At 39.8% G+C, this 24,872-nt stretch overlaps 1 protein-coding gene across 2 annotated transcripts in view; it reads left to right on the top strand.

Annotated features, from left to right (window-relative positions):
- Positions 1–6,941: 6,941 nt before the first annotated feature.
- Positions 6,942–24,872, top strand: part of ctbp2a (C-terminal binding protein 2a) — a 57,347-nt gene continuing 39,416 nt past the window's right edge. Inside the window, exon 1 of one of the 2 annotated variants that reach the window (XM_026309966.1) lies at positions 6,942–7,238. The gene's annotated coding sequence lies outside the window, so the exon portion shown is untranslated. Of the gene's footprint in view, positions 7,239–16,900; positions 17,186–24,872 lie in introns of those variants that run through there. The other variant, XM_026309967.1, reaches the window with a different exon arrangement.

The raw sequence follows: 24,872 nt of genomic DNA, 5'->3' as shown, positions 1-24,872 counted from the left end.
TTTCTCACAGGCTTTCTTTCAGCTGTAGTAATTAGCTGATCGACAGCGCTGACCTTGTAGGAGTTTGATTCACTTTTAAAAGGTGAAGGAGATCTCACAGTTGTGTTTTTTTTATATAGCAAGACAAGAAAGCTGCGAGACATCCATCTGGAGCTCCATCTCTTTGTGTTTTGACTTTGAGATTATCTCATCCATTGCTGCCAGAAACTGATCCTTGTATGCAGGTGCACAACCGACACCAAGCTGCAGGGTGAGCAGTTCGTAATAACTATACCTTTGATAAAACCTGCAAGGAAACAGGTGCACAGGCTAAAAGAAAACAATAGTAGCTCTACACCCAAAATATATTTTCCAGTGTATATAGTTTTTGTCAGGTCATACCTAAATTAGTCTAAAAGAGGTGCAGTGTGGTGACAAGAGGGGAAAATGTGTTTAAATGTGTGAAAAAAAAACAGCTTGTGTTTGACAGTTGGTTATGTCTGGTCTCGTCTCGTCGTCTGCCACCTCTGTCCCCGTGGGTGCCATTTGCAGACTACACTTCTCTTTGGACTTGCCACAACTTGAACGACTCCTCCGCACCAGCACTTCATAATCAGAGACTCTCATTAGCTCTGTCAGAATAGCAGTAAGGCTATTAATACTGAAGTAGTGTGTCAATCATTAGTCATTATGTGAGTGGTGTTTACTGTATGTGCCATGCTAGGCAAGATATGCATGTCATATACTACATATATAAGTGTATTTATTAGTGTACATACATTAACTCAGTGAAATATCAAACCTTTTCCCAACAACAAAAGACACATTTCAGCAAACAAGCATTCAACCACCAACGCCTTGCACTTCATGAATATTAAATCAGACACATTGAGCCCTGCCTCTTTGGTGATCCTCTAGGAGGCCCTAGTGTGGATTCTTACCATTTGCTGTGATTTATCTGCAGGTGCATGTGTCTCTTTGATGTGTTGAGTTGAGAGGTTTTGCACCTGTTAGAGGAAAAAAAAAAGCCTTGAAAACAAGAGGTGGATTTTCCTGACAGTCAAAATAACAGCAACAGAAGGAAGATTTGTGATGCCATTGCTACATTGGGCTCTGTGTGTATTTGCTTTTCAAAAAGGCTGCTGTGCTGTTTTGACATATTCCATTGTGTGCACAGCAAAAATCACTTTTTGTCAAACAAAATTACCTTTTTTTTTTTTTTTTTTTTTTTCTCTTGTGTCAGTTTTGGCATCTGTTCTGACGTTATGACATCGTGCATTTTCCATTTTGTCCATTACCTATTCATTAAAGATGTGACTTGAAAGGACAGTTACCATGGAGATGCTGTGCTTAATTCACATCTCAATATTTTTTTTTTTTCAGTTTTTCCTTTTGTTAATTGTAACTAACGTATAGCTTCCCTGATTTTAGATTTTTTTTTTTCATCTCTTCTAATATCCTTTTTAATAAGGTATCGAGGTTGCAAACTTTTCCTTATTGTAACATTTTGTCTTGTTCAAACATTCTGCATCCTGTTCAAATAACAACAGCCTTGAAGACATATGGTTGACTCCCTTGGCTGAGTTAAACTGCCTAACTGTAAGTTTCCTTCCAATCTCCTGTCAGTCATTCCACTTTGCAATACCTCCAGTTCCCTGGAAGTCACTTTTTTACAGGCAGCCAGTTGGTTAGTGTCCCCTGGCAGCCTAGTCATCCTTGTTCCTGTAATGGTCAGGGGCCCTCAAGAGTCTGAGGGTGATGATAAAGGTGTCTTGCTATCTCATTTCCACAGGGGACATGATAACATCCTGAGAACGTTTCCATCTCGCAAGGAGTTTGTTCAGTGGAGATAAGGCTTACCCTGCTAAAGCTCAGCTAAGATGCTCTGTGGGTGTGCATATTTGTATCTCCGCACTATATATGTATGTTTACGTTAAATAGTTTGGAGCTTTTTTAAGTGCAGCACTGCTCGACACCAAGATCGGCCTGAGCAGGGCTGCAGAAACATTGCCTCCAAAGATCAGACCTACTCTCGCACTACTTCACCTTCCTCAATGTATTTTTCAAACCCCCGACACAGTTTGCATGCTAATTCATGTGTAGGTGGTGAGTATAATTACATTAGGCTGCTTGTAAACAAAACTGAAAGAAAACAAGAAAATAGTTTGTATAAGGGTGGATGAATTCATCATGCACAGTTTATATGAAGAAAATTGAATTCCAGACTTTGTCAGTTTGTAAATGTAGTGGTTATAGCAGTCATTAAATCAGGAAAATGTTCTGAAGTAGGAGTAAAAAAGATTGGTTTCATTTATGTTTTTAGTCTTTCAAGGAGAATCAGTCTTTTGGTTGGCAGATTTTGTGTTTAGTTAAATATTTAGAGGAAGTTGCAACAATGCAGAAGCAACAAGCGAAATGACAAGAACAGATACTTCTATCCTCCACTGAGAAAAACACTTCATGGTGAAAACAGCGGCTCGTTTTGACTTGCTACATTTGTACAAAATTACCAAGTATTTCATCACTATACTTAAGAAGCTCCACCTTTTAGTTCCATCTGGGCTGCTCCTTCATAACCTCAGAATCGCTGCTTTTTAAGCTCATTACGGAAAGTGGATAAATCTATTCCAATTTACAGATCAGAAGCTGGACCACACACCCCTCAGTATCTGCTTCTTTACACTGCGGTTTGTTATGTCAGGAACCAGATAAAAATATTTAAATAAATGATTCTTTATTTAAAAGAGACAAGTGCAGCTGAAACAAAGGGTCACTTCAGACATTTGAGCTTTCATTTTAATAGAAAGTTTTTTTTTCAGTGGATATTTTCTCCACAGTAGAAACTGCTGTTGTTTTCGGATATGACTGTATAACTTCCTGCTTTCAGCTCCATTACATACTGTACCTAGAGTTTGTGAAGTCAGCCTCGGAAGCTGTTCGAATATCTCACATAAACATTCGCAGCATTCTTTTTCTTGCTGTAGGAGGAAGCAAAAACATTGAGAGACGTCACAACCAATCTAATTAATTGTTGTCACATTTCTGCTCCAGTCGAAGGGGTAAAACTGTCTCATTCACATTCTGTTGGAGGCAAGAAAAGGCGATAAAGACATCCCAGTGTCTTTTAGAGGTTGTTATGAATGTGTCACAGGCCTTAATGCGGTGGAATATATTCAGATGTAAGTGTGGTAGGAGTGAAATTCTGTGGCTTTGTTTGAATCATATTGTACCATCTCAGAAGTGACGTGAACAGACACTGCACACTTAGCAGACGAGGTACATACAGTAGATTTTGACATTATCAAATTTAAATGACTCTTGCATGATCCGCTCATTACAACATCTCATATGTTGAGTGTGTCACAGGTTGCTAAAACAATTTAATATGATCCTCACTTTTTAGCTGCTTATAAGTGCTCTGGTGGTGATATTGATGTTAAATTAGCTGCACTTCCCTTTCTTGAAAAGAGGGAAAGATGTGAAAGGATGCCAGTGCAAAATCATAGCTGATGTCACTGGAGGTAGCTGGGTTATCCATGGACTTTTACACAAGGTTATTCTGAATAGTAGATTATCTGATGGAATAAGAGACTGATGGACTGAAAGGATAAAGCTATTCACAGTTTATTTGTTAAGAGATTGCAAAGGGATTGAGTGTAAAGTGTTATAGTAAGCATGCCTGACCAAGTAAAAGGAAACACTATGCAATAAGGTGATGTGCAGTAGGCATGAGAGACTGATTCAAGGTTGCAGTGAAATATTCATTCAAATGAGGTAAAGAGTGGAGCAGCATAAGAATAACCCATCTTTAAAGATTAACATAACCCTTGGAGGTGTTATTGTATCCCTGTAACCAAGTCAAGACTTCAGCAGGTGCAGAACAGCTCTCCCTTTCTGTGAGTTACTGCATTAAGTCCCTCAAATTTAGTAGCACAATCATGAGCCTCCCGTTCAGTCTCTGGAGTAGAAGAATCGCTTTGCATTTTAAAAAGGTCAAACACTCAGATCTCTGCCAGGAGGAATTGAGGGAAGAAATAATGTCTCTCTGCAGAAATATGCAGTTGCACGCTACTGATCCTCTCAAATACTCACTGTACAGGGAACAGATAAGAGGTGTGTGTGTGTGTGTTGACTATCATCTTCTAACAACTACTGTACAAACAAAGCAAATTATAATATCAAACCCTAATGTGTTGAACATTTTAATAATCTACAGAGCTGTATTGTTTTAGTAGAACTGTATTCCTGTGATAACAACTGGAGTGTATGAAAAAAAGTGGGACAGATTTTAAGTTATATTAGATTATTCCTGTTTCTAACCTGTATCATTTTTTACTTGCAGGCTAAATGTGAGTAATGTAATGTAGATTCAAATAAAGCCTTTTCTTATTTGTTTTCACAGTGAGATGCTTTACTAAGTGACCTAAAGTGAACATAACGGGGTAATAGCATTATATTACATAGGGTAAGTATATAATAGGCAAACACAGACCTCTGTTGGATTAATTCTGTGACAGTGAAGCTGAGTTTAACCAACTCATTACACAAAATGCAGCATCATTCTGCCACATAGGGCAAATGAATGTAGGACAGCAACATATGAACAGCATAGTACAAATTTCACTATACATGTTATTTCAAATCATTAACTTGGACAGTTGTTATTAGAGTTTGACATTTTATTTGGTTGAATTAATGTCTTCTCTAAGCATCATCCAAACCTGAGATTTGACTAAAATCTCACAGCAATGACTTTAAGACTATTCTCTCTCTCTTCCTCCTGCTGCCCTTCACCCCCTCTGCTTCCATCGCAAACATATGCTCCTGTTGGTGTACCCTGTTGGCTGCTGTTGGACATTGGAGTGTTTGGGTTCATGCCCAGTAGTTACATTGTGCTGGAGACAAAATGACCACAGGGAAAGATGCTCTCAGGACAGGGCCAAGAGCCCCCAGGGCTGGGACCACCCACCCACACCCACACACACACACACACACACACACACACACACACACACACACACACACACACACACACACACAAGGCAGGTGGTACAGAAGCTAGAGCAAGACACAGGATAGAAGGTATGTAAATTATTTAACTATTGCTTGTGGTGATTTTCTTTGTTTGTGAAAAGCTCCATTCAGATGCTGTAACACTGCAAGTGTTGGGAAACTATGCAGAGAATGAAGTGACCGGGAAATCCAGACATGCTCTCTGCCATCTGTGCTGTGTTAGATGGCTGGACAGCACAGTGTGAATCAGAGAAGGGTCTACAATCATTCTACTGCTGAGGCTGGAACTTAAAAAATTAAAAACAGAAACTATCGACTGTATGTTTTAAGCATGACATCAAGGCACAGCTGCAGTTGCTGCTATCTGCACCTGTGGCACGAACAGGAGGAATGAAGTGAGGAAGCACAGTTGAGGGCTGAATCTAGTTATTCATCTGTCTGTCTACACAGGAACAATAACAGGAGACAGGGTTTTAGACTATTCAGGAGTCAAGCATCATACCCCAGTTCTACCAGCACAACTATACCACCTTTCATTTAAAGAAAGTCAGGAAATGTTTCATATTGGTCTAAATACAATTGCAAAGTCATTTCCACATGGCCAAAAGATCTTTCATTCAACCATTTATTAACATAGTTGTTGGTCAAATTTAAATAGATTGAGTCTACAAATACTGGAAAACCAGGATGGGCAACTTTTAAATGCAGCATGCATAGACTATGTAAAGATGTACACTTCCTATCACTATGCAAAAACAAAGCCAAAATAGATGGATGTCTGTACCAAAGTACCATGATGAAGTAGCCTGCGACTTTGCTTTTGTGGCACATTTTGCAACCAGGTTCTGCACAGTAGGGACCAGAGGTGGAGGTGTGGTAATATCTACCTTTGGGGGAAAAAAATTATTTGATTTGTAGGCTACTTTTAATTTTTAGTTTAGCTCATGTCTGATCCGTTAACATGGAGGGGGTGGGGTTTATGACCTATATGGTAATCAGCCACCAGGGGGCGATTTACTTATGGTCACTTTGCCATGAATACATGTATAAATAAAAGCTAAAGTCAGGCCTACCTTTATAAAGTTTTGATAATATGTTGTCCACTAAAACATTATATTAGATTTATGTTACAGCTCTTGCTGCTGCAGTGACTTTCTGTTTTATAGTGTAGCTATTTGATTTGATTTTCATTACAAAGACTATTTATAAGCAACCAATTTACACATTTGCAGACTTGGAAGTGTATTTGGAGATTACTCAATATACAGATAATTCATTGTGAACTATTTTGAGAAACCATTAATTAATCCAGTCATGCAAAAAATGCCAAAAATTCTGAAGTCTCAGCTTCACAAATGTGATGCTTTGATGCTTCTTAAAGCCAGATATTATAGGCTGACAAAAATAACTGTTAGTTGCAGCCATGTACACATTGCTGACTGAAGTCTGGACTAAAAACATTCCTCACGTTTCAATATAAGAAATCAAACTAGTAATTAAGAACAAAAAAAAAAAAAGGACAGAAGACATGAATTTATTGTGCTCATTTACACTGATTACAGGAAGACTATCAGTGTACACAAGGGTAGGGTATGTCAGTACCGTACTGAAGAGACTTAAAATCTTAACCTCTCCCTTGAGCTTTTTTTTTTTTTTTTTTGCTAAAAAAATATTTTGGTTAAATCCAGTTACATCGGATCAGCCAAGATTTAAGCAAACAGAACAGAAAGAGAAGAAAAATAACACTCGGGCCTTAAAAGACAAATATCACAACCACAAATCGCCTTTCTCGAAAATTCCCACTATCCCATCTCCATCAACTGCAAGAAGTGTCTCTCGTTTGTGTGTGTGTGTGTGTGTGTGTGTGTGTGTGTGTGAGTGAAGTGGGAAAAGGCTCCGCCTCACTCAAAAAGCGAGAGAAAAAAAGGAAAAGCAAACTGATACACACCTCTCAATTCTGGCAGGAGGAAAAGAATAGGAGTGTTTATGAAGCGTGTAAGTAAACAGCAGGATAACCAGGCACACCGAGAGCCGAGGCTACTTCCCCCCGTAAAAACCGACACCAGGCGCCGATTCCCACCGCCGGAGATTGTCCCGTTGCGTTCAGGATTAAGTTTTTACACCATCTAAAGGTGGATCATTATCTAAATCCGAGATAACAAGCGAATTTGAAATGCGTAGCCTGCGATGCTATTTGAGGAGCCCCCAAAGCCGACGTTTGAACTCTCACTAAACATCAAGTCGAGGTAGGATTCAAGATTATTGCAAAGGTGGTGTAAAATATTTCAGTGTGTGCTCCACCGCGGTGTGTAGTTTGAGGAGCCAGACTCGCATCGCTGTCCATGTGTCCCTGCGCCATCAGCGAGGAGGGACAAGGCAGGGTGGGTTTAGACATCAGCCGATACTCCACTTAGTGATGTGCGAAGAGGCTTTATTAAAGCCCTAATGAGCTCAGCAATTAGAATGCAGCGGTGAACATATTAAACATCCAATTAACATCAATTATGGAGATTTTGTTGGAAATATAGAACAAATATATTAGAAATCAGAAAGAATATTGACATTGCTTACTCTTGTGGAGTTTCATCAAAAGTTTTTGTGGAGTTGCAGTGTTTCTTGCTGGTATAAAGAAACAAATCCGGTTTGAACTTCACTTGTCATCTGTGGTCTACAGATTAATGAGTGCTTAATGAGTGACCCAACCAGGCGTCCATGTGAGCACATGCACGTTTGGGAACAGGAGGATAATCCTTCCTTTGCACAGCTTTGACAGGCAGAGTGGGCACTGGTTCTCAAAAGGCAACTCTTCCCTCTTCTTCTTCTTCTTCTTCTTTTTTTTTTTTTACTGCATTTGGAGGCTCCAGTGGAAGAAAGCTTCAAGTGGAGGAGGAGGAGGAGGAGGAGGAGGGTGGCTCCATTGTCTGGCCAGTGAAGGGGTGGGGATTGAGGCTGTATGCAGATGTGCTGTTGGCAACGGACATCTGCTCTTCCCCCCCTGTGGGCATTGTCACAACAGGCAGCAGAACTTAGAGTGGAGCCTGCCTGCAGAGAAAAGAACCTTTGTTAGTGATACACAGGCCTTGGCCCGCACCTTCCACAGACAAATGTTTGTATTTGAAACGCTACGTTTTTTTTCTTAGAACATCTAAGCATGTCAGGCAGTCTGCTTTGATTATGAGGATCATGGACAGTTCCCTCCATAATTATCCCAAAAATGTATCAGCTATTGGTGATGCAATGGAGATAGTTACAGATCCACTTATTAGTTTCTCACTGGGATTTCCTTTTTTCCCAGTTCCCCCAGTCCCACCTGCAACAGCGCCCTCCCAGTTCGCCTCCCTCTATCCCTCCCCTCATCTGCCGCCTTCGGCTCAGCTGGGGTTTGAACTTCCTCTTACATCTTTGTGGCCTGTGTGTGTTCAGATATGAAAGCAGGCCTCCCAAGGCAAACACATCACAGGCAGCATCACAATGTACATGGCAGCTCCTATCAGGCCGTTTGATTTATAGCTGTGAAGGAACATGCCAAGAAAATGCAAATCCAGTGCTTTAATATTTATAATATTTATCATGCACGCTCCTTGTGCTTGATGGTAACCACAGTATCTGTGTTGATGCCTGTGTGTGTGTGTGTGTGTTTGTATTTGTATTGGAAATCAGGAGTCTCATTTGCCACAACAGATATTCCCTTGTGACTGGTGGAGTCAGTGCACTGTGATTATGAACATGAATTGTGCTGGTAGGGAGCACTGTTGTACATGGCTGATCTGCTGTACAACATGTTAGTGTTGGGACTCATTTGTGCGTTTTCTGCTGTATCACAACATGCTGGATAGCAGAGAGGCAAGCTGGGGAGCAAGTGCACCGAAGCAGGAAGACGATGATGGTTTCTGAAAGCACAGGTGTTGTCTCTCACTTTACTCACCAGCCGTTCATTTGGCACATGGTTGTCTTTGGACAGGGAATGCATACTATGTTTATTCTGTGAGACTATTTTCTTGCATGGCTGCCATTGCCCCCCCCCCCCCTTTTTTTTTCCCCTGACACGATTACTCTATGAAGAGCACAAGCTATGAGCAACAGAAAACAAATCTGAATTATGCACCGACTGCATGTTTTGAAATCACAGAAGCAAAGCAATTACAATTGGTTAATCATATTCTCAGGGCCTAATACTCCATTTAACACAGTCATTTGGACGCAGCAGAAATAGCTCTTTGAATTCTTTTGAGAATTCATAAAATGGCCAGGCCACTAACAGCTTCTAAAAGTTCCCACAGGAGTTGGTTTGAGAGGATTTTACTGTCATGTGATTGTGCTATGCATTGTGGAGAAGAGGTAATGGGTGTGAAATTACACTGTGCCATCTGCAAGGAGCCAAAAATGTACAGCCTGATTTCACTCAAACATACTGCTTTGGAGAAATCACAGAGCATGGAGGATTTAGGATTTATTCTGCAAGTCTTTTGACGTGCTGGCGATTAATCTTTTATTGAGTAGTTCTTAGTTTTTTCTTATTTTTTTTTCAAAGTTTTGCTTTTAAAAAGACATTCATTCAACTATAGCCAATTAGCAAGGTTAGCTTTTAAAAGTTTCATAGTCTCATGATAGAATATTTGAAACACTATTCTTTGTTTCAACATCCTGCTGAATTTCTGTTACACAGATCTTTAGACATCTTAAACCATTAATCTCAGATTGCATTAGGGTTTGATGTCAAAAACAAAGATTGTGCTGTGAAGTATTAGCAAATTGAGAACAATGTGCTTCAGATGCATAACACTAATGAGGAAATAGTTGTACTTCAGTTATACCTTGAGCAATTGCTGTGCTGTGTCTCATGCTGATTGGTAATAGTTTTGGCTGAAAAAAAAAAATCCCAGACATTATAAAATTTATTGTGTGTTTAGTGTAATTGGTGCACTCTGCACATTTTCAGCAACTGTTTCCCGCTTGTTATAACATGCTCTGCTCCTGCTTTAATGTTGTCTCAGTCATTTTTGTTTGTGGTTGTGAGGGATAGTTTTAGGAGAGTGGATGTGGACTGTACGAGAGAGCAGCAGGTGTCTGATTCTCTTTGCTGATAAGGCCTGTTTGCTTAATGATACTGAGTCTCTGAGTCCTGTTTGTGTGTGTGTGTGGGGGGGGGGTTGTTCTCTCATCTGCCACTGGTATTATATCCATAGTATATAGAAATAGAGACATCCTTAGTTGTCTGCCCTTAAAAGCAGCCAAACTCATTTTTCATACTCACAGCTGTTTTACTGTGGCTTGCTCCTGCCATATTGGCGTCCTGCAGGCTTGTTTGTAAGCGTTGCCAGTTCAGAATAATGTATTTAAAAGTCGCTCCCAGTTAAGCCGATGTAGTGGCCAAAAAAAAAGCTAATTATAGATGTATTTGAAAACATTCGTGTTTTTAGACACTCAAACATAAAATTACAGAATCATAACCACTGTGTATTAAATCCAAAGTGATAAAACGGAACAAGTTGCATTGCTGCTTGTATTAGATTTTCATGATTCTGTATAATGTTTATCCCTGCTGTATCTCTGAGTGTTTACATGTGTTAAATGATACCTTATAGATATAATCTTGCAACACCAAGCTTTCAACTTAATTATCCACGATCTTGGACCTTTGAAGATTTAGTTTTTCTTTGAGTGAAGTTATTTTTATAACATATCATTCATAATTATGAATATAATCATGCATATAACGATTATTTTAATAGTTATGGATGAATCTGTTAGTCTTTTAGCAGAAATTAGTTAAAAAGCATATTGAAAGATCCAAGAGCTCAAGGTGATGTTTTCTAATTACTTGTTTTCTCTGCCTTGTGATTCAAAACCAAAAGCTATTCAATTTTGCAATTATGTATAAGAGGGTAAAGCAGCAAAAAATGTGCTTGAAATTCTGAAACCAGCAAAGGTTTCAAATGCCTAATCATCAAAAACTATTACAATTAATTAAGTGATCAGTCAGCTGACTGTGCCAGCTATATAATGTCATTGTTAGGGTGGAAGAAGAACAAGGGCAGGGAAAACTGTTTTCTTTGTACACTATTTTTTAAAAAATGCTGCAGGTTTTTATTTTTCACAGGAAACATTTGAACATGTGAGCTCTGTCATAAATAATGAGATATATGGTGGCTGTTTTCTGTTTAGGGTCCTGTTGCTGTTTGTGCCAGCTCACTGCCACACTGTCGCCGTTTACTGGGACCCTTCAACGGAAAAGAGCCATTGTTAATGTTATTAGCAACAAAAGGTCTGCTGTGGAAAAGGGTAATCATTTACATGGCCATAGTGTACAGTAGAGTGAGTGTGGGTATAGTATGCTGTTGATGCATAAATGTGAGTTTCTCTAAATTATTAACTCATTGTATGATTGGAGGAAAGCTCTTGGCAGCAGTGGGGGAATGGTGGAGGATGTTTACTGTTCCCTGTATTTATGACCAAGGGAGTTTGCTCACACCGCTTGGCTGACTAATAGCCTCCCACCTGGTATAAACCATCACACTGTGGAGTCCCCGCTCCTCCTTAATGACTGGACATTTTTCCTCCAAGTACTAATTGCTCTCAACTACATGCGCAGATAGGGATAGATGGTGTGAGGATGAGGATGGTTGAAGCGGCATATTTGGAGATCTAATATGGATCATTCACTGTCTTTCCAACATGGAAAAGTGTGTTGTCTGTTTATTGGCGCACACAGAACAAAAAGAGCTGATCTTCCACTTACCCCCCTCTCCCCTCGATTGGCATAGCCAGAGCTTTAAACACCTGCCATTAACTTTCATGCGAACCACAGAGGATTAGGAATGAATAGTGGCATCGTCTTCCAACTATGTGTGCATGTGCATGTGCATGTACACGTGTGCTCGCATTTGTGTCTGCGTGTCACTTTTGTAGGAACTAGCAGAGACAAAGCACCATCTGCACGCAGCAGGCTGTCCTGACTGCCTGCTCCACTCACTGGGGCAGAGAAGAGGCTTTCTGTGAGAGTTGTTATGAAACTGACTTTGCTGCTGCGGCTGCTGCTGCTGCTGCTGCTGCTGCTGTGCTGGTTGTTAATGCTGACAGCTAATAATGTCCTCCTGGATGACTGTGCCTTGCTGGAGTCAGAGAGAAGAGACAGAGACTAATGAAGAGAGTCAGGAAGTGAAGGAGAGAGAAAGACAGAAACAGAGATACCAGTGGGGCGTGCAACTCACTCTATCTGAGCTGGTGAAGTTTCTTGAAGAGGATTACACACACACACACGCACGCAGAAAGTACAATACAGGCAAATGTATTGTGCTTTATTTCCTTTTTTTTTTTTTTTTTGTTTCTTCTTTCCTACTCGCTCTCTCCTCTCTCATCGTCCCAGGATGAAGATGGTATGAGGAGGAGGAGAAGGAGGAGGAGGAAGAGGAAGAGTTCCATTGTGTCTCCTGTTCCAGTCCAGCTGACATAGACTTGTGTCAGGAGGATCCATCTTGCTGATGTTAGGCAAGCTGTAAACTGAAAGAGATGTCTAAAATGCTGAAGTGGGCTCTGGCCAGTGGAGAGATGGCTCTGTTTGTTTGCCATTCTGCTGAGTACCACTTCACAGTGAAAACTTTTCTGCCTGAATTTGCTGACACAGAAAAAAGGGGGGGGGGGGGACTGTTGGAGTTGGGGTTTTAGGAGTCACTCGTGGGCACACAGAGCTTTGGCCATTGTGGGTCTGTGACATTGACATTTGGACATGGTGAGGGGTAAGAAAAGAGTTAAAGGTTTACTTTTTTTTTTAGCTGCCTCTTACCACACAAACTGTTTTGCTGCTGTTGACAATTCTCAGAGACAGCAGTCATTGAACCTTCCAACCACATGAATATGCATGATAAGTCCGCTTTTCTTCTCTGCCCCCTGAGCTGTATTTTTTTTCCACCCAGAGACCTGTTGTGTTGTGTTTGATTGGCCCTGACATTTGAAAAGGTCCTTGAAAAAAAGTTGTTTATGACAACTGGAGAACTTTCCTTGCAGCAGGGTAAAAATGGCATTTTGAAAGGAGCACAGCTCTTGCATATTTAAATGCTAATGGGTCTGTGAATGTGCAGGCTAATAGGATGTCTCAATCTGGACTACTGCAGTATGTACACTTTCAGTATGCAGGCACACTGTCTAAAAGCTACTTCTAATAGCTGTGGAAGGTGCATCAGCTCATTTTATTAACTAATTATGTGGAATCTGAAGGATTTTTATATATAAATGATCACATTCTGTCCTATTGTAGCATGCATAGGCACAAAGAATAGGCTTATATCCAGAAAAAAACCCTAAGGGAAACCTGTTTTTGAAACTTTGGCAACTGTGGCGTATTATCACAATGGTTATGATGCAGATAAAGTTTAACAGCTTGTTTTACAAGCTTTGCTGATGCTCTGTGGCAGAATAGAACCACTAGAGTTAGAGGGGGACCCTGGGGTTCTGGCTCTGCAGCCCTGTAGTGAAACTTTGGGGCCTTGCTTTATTATGAGCTGTTCTGTTAGGAGTATACAGCCACAAGTCCAATGGATCCCCCTGGACTTGGACCAACTTGTAGAGTATTTGGTTTAATAGGTCTGTCATTGTGTGGACTCAGGACAATTGATGATGTCATCATTATTATTATTATTATTATTAGTGCCATTATAGTCCTTTATTGAAGGTTTTGTGTGTGTATATATATATATATACACACAGTGAGACTCATAAGGCTAGTTCATATACTGCAGTATCTGCTAACATACTAGTAAACCAGGAATATGCTAATGCTTTCTTCTCAGTATTGTGTACAATATCACTTAATGAAGAATTATTTAAGGGGAATCAAAATTCTCCGGTGTTTTTAGCCTAGTCGTTAAGAGGTCACTGAAGTTCACAGAGTATATTGAAAAGACACAGTGAATGTTCCAGGGCAGCTTCCTCTTTTCTGGTCTCTCGAATCTTTTTTGTTCCCTCAAAAGTCAGCTCTATCAAGATTGATTGCTACTGTATTTCAAATCTGCACATGCATGCATTGCATGTCAGTGTTTGCAGAAGTTGAATTTAATGTAAAAAAAAAAAGTCCACTACCTATCGTATTATATTGATATTAACTGATGCTGCTGTTAAATGTTATTTTCTAATCCTGATTTGACTGAGCCCATAGGCCATGAAGGTAACTCAACCTTTATTTTTTTAGTGCTGTAAGTTTATCCTTGCAGCCCGGGTAAAAACTGTCTCACTACACTTCCATGCGTCTAACAGCCACTTTGCTGGCATAACTATTGGCAGGAGTCCAAACAGGAAAGTCTGGCAGATGTCCATGAAACCATTTGACTCGTAAAGCACACTGTTAAGTGAGAGGCTGCACTTCACTTTGATTTAAATGAGCAGTGGACATTAGCATGAACATAAATGAGCACACATGCGCTTACACAACGTCACACAAAACACAGTTATGGACTTGTTGCTGTATAGAGAGCTAAACTAGGTCAGCTGTCCTGCTTCTCATGCCTGGTTTGCAGCGAAATGTGGTGTATTATCTACTCCTTGCTAGCAGTTATGGAAGGGTTGGGGAAAAAAAAAAAAAAAGAATGACAGAGCTGAGTGATGGAGTCTTATCACTTTAGCTATCTCCATGATGAATATGGATGTTACCAATGTCTGGCGAGCCCGAGGCTAATTCTTTGGTGCTGAGAAACCTAGTGGGATGTTTAGCATTTTAACTTGTCAGCTTGTTCACACAAAGACATGTTTGATTTTTACCCATAGAGAGATGTTTGATTCCTGATCCTGAACTAAAAGGATTTACTGTGGGTTAATATTTCACTTCACTCGGGAGAAGCCACACACTCTTAGTCCCTACTACTCAGTCCTCTGTGAGCACTCCCCTCAACACTCTGCAAGGTTACAAATTGGCATCCCTGGGGTTTTAAGATGTGCTATTTTAAGGCATTATACATTTATATCCTGCCATTTATTTTACTTAATGTGATATATTAAAGAAACACATCTCTATAATAAATTTATAACATTTGCTGAATGGGATTTTACTCCCAGACTAAAAAGTTCATGTAGCTTTTTTTATTTTTTCTAGCTTCCAATGTCTTTTGACCTAAGCTAAACGTTTTTCCAATAAAGAAGTTCTGTGTCATCATGAGCCAGGGGATTACATTAGAACGATAACAGCACTACAGTTCATTGCTATTGCCTTGTCAGGGATTTTTTGATGCAGGTCTGTGTTTTACCTGCAGCCATACTGAACTTGCTGTTTTTAAAAAAGCAACAAAGCCAAATTTTAATATAAAGAAAGTGAGTTTTATTATCCAGTTCATATTGTACATGCAGTGAGTGCAGTACTGCTGGGAAGAGCTTTTAAAAAGTTATTGTAAAATCGATGCACTAAGAAAAACGCCATATAAATTCCATGCAGCAGCCATTATGTGCCACTAGGTATTGTTAATATTTCACACTTTTATATGTTATTAATTTTTTTTTCTCTTCTCATAAGGTTTGCTTTTGTTTTAATCTTGTCCAGAATGTGCCGTGATAAAAGTGTTTTCATTTCTCTGTACACACCAAGCTGAAATGATAAACGTGAATGGAGGTTATAAGCTTGAGGTCTTTCAGCCTCCAGAGAAGTTTGAACTACTGACATATTTCAAATAAATCGGAGAACATAGCTTTGGTTCCACTTTTCACCCACTTGTCTGTCTCTCTTCTACCTTGGATAAACCTCATCCTTGACCTTTCACTTCTATTCCATTTTTTTCTACCGCTAAACTTTTTTTTTTTTTTTCCTATCACTTGTGCCTCCTAATCTGTCTGTGCTCTTGTCTTGCCTCCTTCTTTCCCTCAATTTCATCTCTGTGTTCTTGATCATAAGTGGTTTAAGGGTGTGCTGGCTCCTCTTTGCTGGTTGTCTGTGTTTGTTCTCTTTGGTATCTATTGAATACCAGCTGCTGTCCTTGGTCAGGGAAGCATGCCAGTATAATAAACGTCCATGATAAGCGCACCTATAAATTCACATATACATAAAAGCAAGTGAACGCACACATACCTGCATACAGATGTAGATGGAAACGCACGCTTGCACACAGTGATAAATTGGCCTTATTATAAGCAAGCCATTAGTTCAATAAGGAGGCTGAAAAGAAACTACTCATCAGAAGTGGGCTAGACCGACAAAACCTGCTGTCATTGAAAAGAGGCCTTTTCAGGTTACACTGACACAAAATGTTCTGTGCAGTTGTTCCTTGTAGCTAAAGTGATGGTGGCTTGTAAATGAACACTGCTTCATGTAAGATTTCACAGTGCCCCATCATGACAGCAGTCACTACCTCGTGTCTCACTTCCCCAACCGCAAGCTTTTCATGCTGGGTAGCATTTTTCAGATACCCCTCCCTCGAGGCTGGATGCAGCCAGACACCCACCCTGGCCTCAGTTCCCAGTCAACATGTCTGTTTTTCTTTTTTCTTTTTCTTTTTTTTTTTGACGTGTGCGTGTGCGCGCTCCTGATATTACTCATATTGTGGGGACCAAAACCTGTTTACATTGTGGGGGCTCAGCCTTCCTCATGGTAACTTGAAATTATTGAATTTTAGGGAGATGACTTGGTTTAAGGGTGCGGTTAATAAGCATGTATGGCTGTAGTTGAGTTTACGGTAAGTTTCCAAGACTTGAATGTAAGTCTGTGTAAAATCCCCACAAGGAATTAAAACAAAGTGTGCGTGTGCGTGTGCGTGTGCGTGTGTGTGTGTGTGTGTGTGTGTGTGTGTGTGTGGACAGTAGTGTTCAGCTGTGTTCTCACAACCCAGCTGAGACTGACAGATGGAATCATTTCACACACAGACAGAAAGGCTGGACTCAGGAAAACCAGGGTGTGTTTAATAGCTCTGCTGCTGCTGTTGTTGGTATTAATCTAGGTCAGTGGCATTCAGCTCACAGGGACTCAGACTCTGGGGCAAGCTTGGCCTTTCCTTAACCCCATTTACTCAGCTACCTTACAGTCTACTTACCTTATATATCCTTTGCTGTACCTAACCTAACGAGCTGTATGGTGCTGGGGAGATTACTGTCGTACCTGTTTCATCTGGCCCCTGGCAATCAGATCACAGCGGCTCCTCCCAACAGCCCAGCAGACTCACACCACTGACGCCCTGGACCTTTACAACACTTTATAACTCCAAGATGTTCAGCTCACAGCCTAGTAAGTGACAAGGTTTAATTTTCTTCTGGTAATAGTCACACATATAAGTAATGTCTGCTAGTAGAAAGCTGAATTTGAGCCAAGTTGGGCTTGACAACAGACAGCTACCTTGACTGTTCAAGCCGTAGAACCCTGAGTTCTGAGAGATCGAATAGTGTTGTTTACTTATGCTTTACAGCTGCCATTGTTCAGAGATCAATGCACTGAGAGATTTGACATGCTTTATTAAATCGAAAAACATTTTTAGAAAAACATGGTCATATTCTTCAAACTGGAGAAAATGCCCTTTTATCAAACTGTTTATTTGGGTCTATAAACCAATAAATATATTTTTATATCCATATTCCAAATGAAAAAATCACCTACCTTGAAAATTTGCTCTCTATTTGTGTAAGCTACACCACAGAACATCTGCAAACATCCAAAGTTTTTTGTCCAAAAAGTGCATGGTATCCTTCCATTGCAAACTGAGTACTGAGTACTCACCTATGTTTTGAAAACTAAGATTAAGATAGAGGCAGCTTTTCTTTCAAAAATTTTGAAACACAATTTAACATTCCAGTGTTATTCCAGTACACAAATATAAGCTATATTTCTGAATACTGATGTAAAAAATGTGTTGTTCGGTGAAAGAAATCATACAAATACAAATATGGTTTTACAGTAGCTTGATAGATTAGGGAGTACTTTATATGAACAAGGCTTCAAGAAACTCACTTATAGTTATTACATTTCTTTATCATGATTAGCCTCCTCTACAAATGTGAAATTGTGAACCAAACGGATTCAAAATGTGAGCATTTGCACTCACATTGTGAACTCATCTCTTCAGTTAATTTGCAGTTAAATTGCTTTTGCAGTTCTTGCATATGCATCAGGTGCTCAGTAGTTAATTGGCAGGAAAAGACAGATCATCAGGTTCAACAATTAAAAATGACACTTGGTAACCTCAACACAAAAATATGCAGTGTGTCTAATTAGTGTGAAACCATTTGGAGGGGATTATTGTGGAAATGATTTACAATTATGTTTTATGGAGATTTTCTCAGTAATATTGTACCTGAAGAGAAATAAGTTTTTTTTGTTGCGAACTATTTACAGTGACTGGATGACATGAAAAAACAGATGTTTGTATGTACCATATTTCCTTCTATTTATGTTTGTTTTCCCAGTGTTTTCCCAGAAAGAGTCATTTATATATATACAATAAGGGGACTGACCTCTCATATATATATATATATATAGATATATATATATATATAGATATATATATATATATATATCACATTAGTCATGCTCTGTGTGACTTTGAAAATCTTAAATTCACTTCTTAAATCAGTCTCTGGAATCTTCGTTCTTCCTTCAGCCATTTATTGAAAGAGTTTTAAAGAGATTGGCTCTGTTCCATTAAATATATTTTTTTCTTTTTTCATTATTTTTGAAGGAAGAATTTGAAGGGCCATCTCCCTGGTGCATAATTAATTCATAGCCCTAAAATATAATAGCTTTTCTGCAGGGTTTCTATCATGTTACAGTTAAATGGCTTTAAGTGTTTTACTCTGGAGAGGTTTAAGAAGCCAGAGAGCATACAGTTAGATATTTTGAGTAAATTGAGGTATATTGTTTAGACTTCTGCTAAATGGTAATAGACACCTTGTCTGTTTTTTTTCTGCTGACCTTGTATTAATGAGCTGCTATCTGAGGAATGGAAAGGTGCTAAAGAGCTGAGAAAGACAAGGTGAGATGACGAAGGCGCTGGCTGATTACCATTTTCACACAGTCTGCAGAGTACAGTGTCTGACTGGCAAGACTTGGGTTGGTGCTGGCTGAGACATTGTTTATCCTTTGGAGAAAAACATGGCACCAGCCTCAGAGGCTCCATTACCTGGTGCCTCTCAATAGCATTTGTTCCTGCATATTTCAAGTAATTCTTGATTTTGAAAGACCTGTTGAAATTATATGAAACTCCCTTTGTTGTTCTCTTCTGAGTTGCCTGCCCCTCAGCCCTGCACAGGTAGAAAGGCAAGAAAGCAGAGTTGTCTTGTTATATTGTGGGTGTTGTTGATCTTTTTCACTTTTCTGTCTGTCACAATACACAGTGTGGGACATAGACACACTTTAACTCTTTCCTTCTGATGTGATTCATAAAATTTTTGCACTCACATAGTGACACAAGTTACTAGCTGTTGAATGATTTGCACAGAAATGTTTGTTCCTTATATAAATCATTAGATTTCTCAACAGCTCATAACCAGTTCTCATGATGGATTCATCTACTAATTAATTTCGTTTATAAATTGGTTAATAATTTAGTCTAAAAAATGTCAAGAAATTGTCTTGACCAAACAACCATTTAAAACAGTAAAAGGAGAAGTGCAACTGGAGAAAATGTGATATTTTTGCTTAAAACATGACTACATCTGTCTATCTCCTAACAAACCTAGTGCATAGCCTACTTAGCAATGGACATCATGCAATGTCCTTAATTTGCTTTCATAATCATGTCTAGCATTCATCACCCTCACCATGATTTGGCCCAGTTCTCACAAGTGTATTGTTCACATATGTAAGGTAAGTATGTCTCTAGCTCAGTCTCAGTACTGGCCTTTGTCCATCACAGAAAAAATAAATATGGTGCAGTAAATGTCAACAGGGAAGTGGAAAATACGGATTTGTTACCATAATAAAAGCGTCTAGGCTATAGTCAGTGTTAAGTATTACAGCTTTTGGTGTGATTGTTTCTCTGTGCAAATGTGGTTTTACACCAACGTGGGCTCTGATGAATATGTGTTCAGTATGTTAAAGATAAAAAAATACCACTTGAATATTTAGAGACATGTTTATAATGTTTTTCTAATTTAATTCAAAGGTGAACTTTGCATTGTTTTAGTTTTCCACATTTTCAGTGTTCTATGTTCTGAAAAAATAAATTGCCAATTATCCCAGTGGACATTTTATGCCAGACTTTGTTTTAGTTCATTAGATAAAAGGAGCTGGAGAAAAGGGGAATGCGGGCCACGGCGAAAGCCACAATGGGTTAGGCCAACAGGCTGCCGTGCACAATAATGTCACCATTATGTGTTTCCTGGGTGACTTAAACGAATAGGCATTATTACAAAATTGCGCATTAGCCCAAGTCAGCAGTTAGTACAGCTGCAGTCTCATTTCATTTAGAATTGAGAGGAGAGAAGGATGGAGAGATTGTGAGAGGAGGAGGGCAGGAGAGGGCTGGGGCAGGATGGGAAAATGGTTTGGAGAAAAGCAATGTAAAGGAGAAATGAGGAATTAAAAGGACACTGTCTGCCAGCGGCTGACAGGACATGCAAAAGGAGGTAAAATGATACATGTAGAGGCACAGATGCAATGACATACTTGAGGGGTGATGATGATGGAGAAGTAGAAAGAGAATCGCTGTAATTGTCACTAACTGGTGTATTTAGACAGGGATGGTTGGAGGAAGAAAGAGGCTGGCAGGGAGGAGGAAGGTGTAAATCAGCAGTCTGAGCGACAGCTTTACGTTCCCCTCAGAGCCCCAACTATTGGATTAATGAGAGAAGAGAAACCTTAACCACCTTCTCCTCTCTGCTTTTTTTTCTGCTATCTTGCACTTTCAGGGACATAAATCATAGATTCTTAAGCAGCACTTTAGGTAGCTGCTACACAATTCTTTCTCAAAATATTGACTGTAAGATATCCCTGTCCAGTGGTGTGCTGTATTAATGAGATTTCACTGCAGCTTGTGTCCTGCAGTAGTAGTATGACTTTCTGAACCACATTCATTCCACTTGTTAAGGAATAAGTCAACATTATGGAAAATGCTTCTTTGATTTTTGGCCAAGTGTTAGAGGAGAAGATTGATACCACTCTCATGGCTGTGCAGTATTCGCAGAATCAGTGCAGCACATCAGCTTACATTAAGAACTGGAAATGGGAAAACAGCTTGATTCTTTGACCAAAAGTCCATACTGGTGTAGCTCACTGCCGTTTGTGTGTTTATGGGCTGGTGGTCATAAAGTTCATGCTTAAACTAGTCCACTGAAGTCAAGGACTGGAAGCCTGGTTGATGATCTAAAAAAAAAAAAAAAAGAGCAAGCTGTTCTTTTTTTTTTTTTTTTTTCATGATGAAAACTCCCCGTGGTAGTAAATGCCTCCACAGATATTTCAGTCAACATGTGTTATTATAAAGTCAAAGCTATAGCTTTTATTCTTTCTAGGCCTTTTCACCTTTAGCCAAATCCACAGGTTTCTCTATCTGGTAAGAGGGTTCCTCTGAGAGATGGCCTCAGTCAGAGAAAGACCTCTTTCACTTTCTTTTCCCTCCCTCTGTGCCTTCTGTGTTATTACCAATCTAAACAAGATCTCCTGGGCTGCCAGTCTTTTCATGTGCTTTTCTTTACAAAAGCAGTATAAAAGAATCAGTGCAGGTGAAAGAGATGTCACATAAAGAACTGCAGGGGAGAGATGTTTGTATAGTCTAAAACTGGTTCTTTCTCTTGTGAAACTTTCTGATCTGCAGGGTGTCAAATGAAGGAGTGTATGAATTTATAACCTCTTGGAGTGATGCAACAGCTGCAACAATACAATGCAGTGCCCGGAGCTGCACTCAGAAATTTTTTTGGAGGCATTTCGCTTCTGTTTGTGTTTCTGTGAAGCTGTGGCAGCGCTACTGTGGTTTACATCTGCGCTTATTTATCGAGCATAACTAGGAAGTTAAGCTTTTCTCTCTGACAGCTTGTGATAAAACAGCGTTTGTTGTTTTTTGATGATCAATTCCTGCGTGCCACAAAAATTTCTACCACTGACATTAGTGGTTTTGCAGCTAACACTTTTCATTGTCCATTAATCAGCTGATTATATTTGATTATCATTTGACTGATTATCATCATTTATTATTATTATCATTTTCTGATTCATTTTTTTGTTTATTGAAGTGTCAATAATAATTTTACACTGACACAAAACAGGGAATAGCTTAAAATCTTCCCACTGGGGAAGCTGGAACCTGTGTATACAGTATATGACATTTATCCTTGCAGGGGGAAAGGATTTTACTAAAGTGCTGTACTGTACAAAGTAATTGCAGATCAATTTTTCTTTGTTTCATCCATAATTTGGTTTTCAGACAAATAAGAAATGGCATTGACTGATTTGTTTAGTGACACTGATTCTACAGGTTAAGAATGGAATAGAACTGATAAACGCAATGAAGAAACAACACACTCATTGGGCTATTGCAGGATAAACAGATACATTTGTAGTATTGCTTTAAATAAACAGTATGTGTACCTTAAAGTTGCTTCATCCCTTATTGCGGTATGCTGCAGATTGCAGTCACAGCAGAGTCCAACAGAGCATGAAATGCATCCAAGTAGAAAGGCAAGATATCATTGCAGAATAACATTTGTGCATTGGCTATAAAGCAGAAATGGCGCAAATTGAATCTCAGATGTCTTTGCCATAAATCATACTATAGCTCATAAAAGGTAGAATCACATATATAGCTAAAATGTGTGTTTTTCTCAGACTGATACATCAAAGACAAAAGAAATCTTCCATTACCAAGAATTTTGTGCCATTTGCATCACTTGTCAGATCAGACAACAGCTACTTTGGCCATGATCTGACATGTTAACATTGACAGACTTATCAGGGGACCTGCGAACATGACTACCCAACCACAAGTTAGTGTGCTGTGTGTGTGCTGAGCAGAGCACCTGCCCTCTCTGCACTCAGCCAGACTGTCTGTGGTGTCGTGTATTCCTGTCTTTTGCAGGTGTGTTTGTGACTTTCTCCTCTGTTTCTCTTCCTCTCCTCCAGAGTATTTTCTCTGAGGTCAGTGCCCTTATTGTTAGGTTACATAACAGCACTTAGCCAAGTAACAGTCCGGCAGTGAGGGTGGTAAGGATTGCAGGATAACTGTACTTCCTGCCTGGCACTCCTCTTAGTAGAGAGCTGTGCTTAAAGTTGTTGTTGACATTTCAACCCGTTTAGTGGAGTTGACTTTTTTCCCCCTCAGGAATTGGAGTGGGTCTCCTTCTTACATGAGTCAACTCTCTGGAATTAATTTATGGAAATGAAGTCATGTATACCACACCTTTGGGTTTTTAGTAAATGTACTGCTGAGCAGGCCGTTATTCTAAATGGCAGGGTTTGCAGTCCCCCTCAACTGAGACCACCAGTGAGAAGTGATGAAGTCCCATGTTGGAAATGGTTCCAGGTGTGGATGATGGAAATATGTAGGTTTGGGGGCTGGTACTTTGTCCTCAGTTAGATTTACTGGAGACATTTACTTTGAAAATTTATACATACATGAGGTTTATTTGTAATGTATGTTTAAATAGCCTGTTGATGAATACTTTAACATATTCAGTATACATACATCCATCATTCACCTGGGTGTTTTGTCAGGGTCACAGGGGGCTGGAATCAATCCCAGCTAACAGAGGGCGAGAGGCGGGATACACCATAGACAGATCACCAGTGTATCACAGAGCTAACACAGACATAGACAGACAGGCACTCATATTCACATTCAAAGTGCATGTCTCTGGAATGTGAGAGGAAGTTGCCGTACCCAGAGAAAACCCACACATGGGGAAAAGATGCAAACTCCAATTAGAAAGCCCCAGGGTCAAACTTGGACCCTTTGAGGCGCCAGTGCTAGAAAACCATGACACAATACCACCACATATTCAGCATGTGACGTTTTTTTATTAGGAGAGGTGACCTGATGCACTACTGTATAGTGACTATAGTGTAGATGACAGAGATGCCCATGTGATAGCCTGTGTGGCTATTCATAGCCATGGTGATGTGACTCCCCCATCCCTGACTGACTGTTTCCTGTTTCCTTCGCCTTCACTTCTCTGACTCCCACATGTGGGTCTTCGGCTCTTTGGCAGGAAGGCGTACGTTGTGGAGGAGGGAAGCTGAAGTGCAGCTGACTGGTGAAGCATGCTGAAATATGTCTGGTTAAAGAAAGTCTGACAGAGAAGAGACAGGAGATCAGTGTGTTGAATGTAGGAGAAATGTACCTAAAGTAGCATTTATTTTAAAATCTCTCAGCTGCAGTGCAACACCTCCCCCTCCTACCTCTATAGAAAATGCTCCAAAAACATAATTTTTTCATTCAACCAAACTCCTTCACCTGCCTTCCACCCTATCTAAATGTGATAATTGCACATATATCAATGTAGTATCATATAAATACTTAAATTAGAGCCAAAAGTGTCTATAGACGAATATGGAAAAAAACAGAGCTTGGCTCATAAATGCAAGGGTTAAGTTGAAATGAAGCGGGAGGATGGTGCCACAGTGTACTCATGTTTTTCTACTACTTGTCTCTTCCTCCCACCAGCCCCCTTTTATGTCTTTATTCTGCTGATACATCCTCCTCCCATCTGCTGACTAACTGACCCACATTCCTCTGTGTGACTTGCTGCCCTTAAGAGTGTGTGTGCATACAAGCCTACAGTTCTGCTTGTCATCTCGTGTGTGTGTGTGTGTGTCTGTCTGTGTCTGCACGCGTGCATTCTTGTGCCATCCTCTGTCTTTCTGCCTGCCTTTCCCTAAAAAACTGTGCCGTGTCCCTCAGGCTTCAGCAGGAACCAATTAGAATATTGCTCTTTAGAGGAAAATCAGCCACTGAACATAAATGATTGGTGAAATGCCTCATTTCCTTACTCAC

This window comes from Mastacembelus armatus, chromosome 15 (assembly GCF_900324485.2).
Source record: "Mastacembelus armatus chromosome 15, fMasArm1.2, whole genome shotgun sequence".
Taxonomy (NCBI): domain Eukaryota; kingdom Metazoa; phylum Chordata; class Actinopteri; order Synbranchiformes; family Mastacembelidae; genus Mastacembelus; species Mastacembelus armatus.
This window is presented reverse-complemented; position numbering and strand designations above follow the sequence as displayed.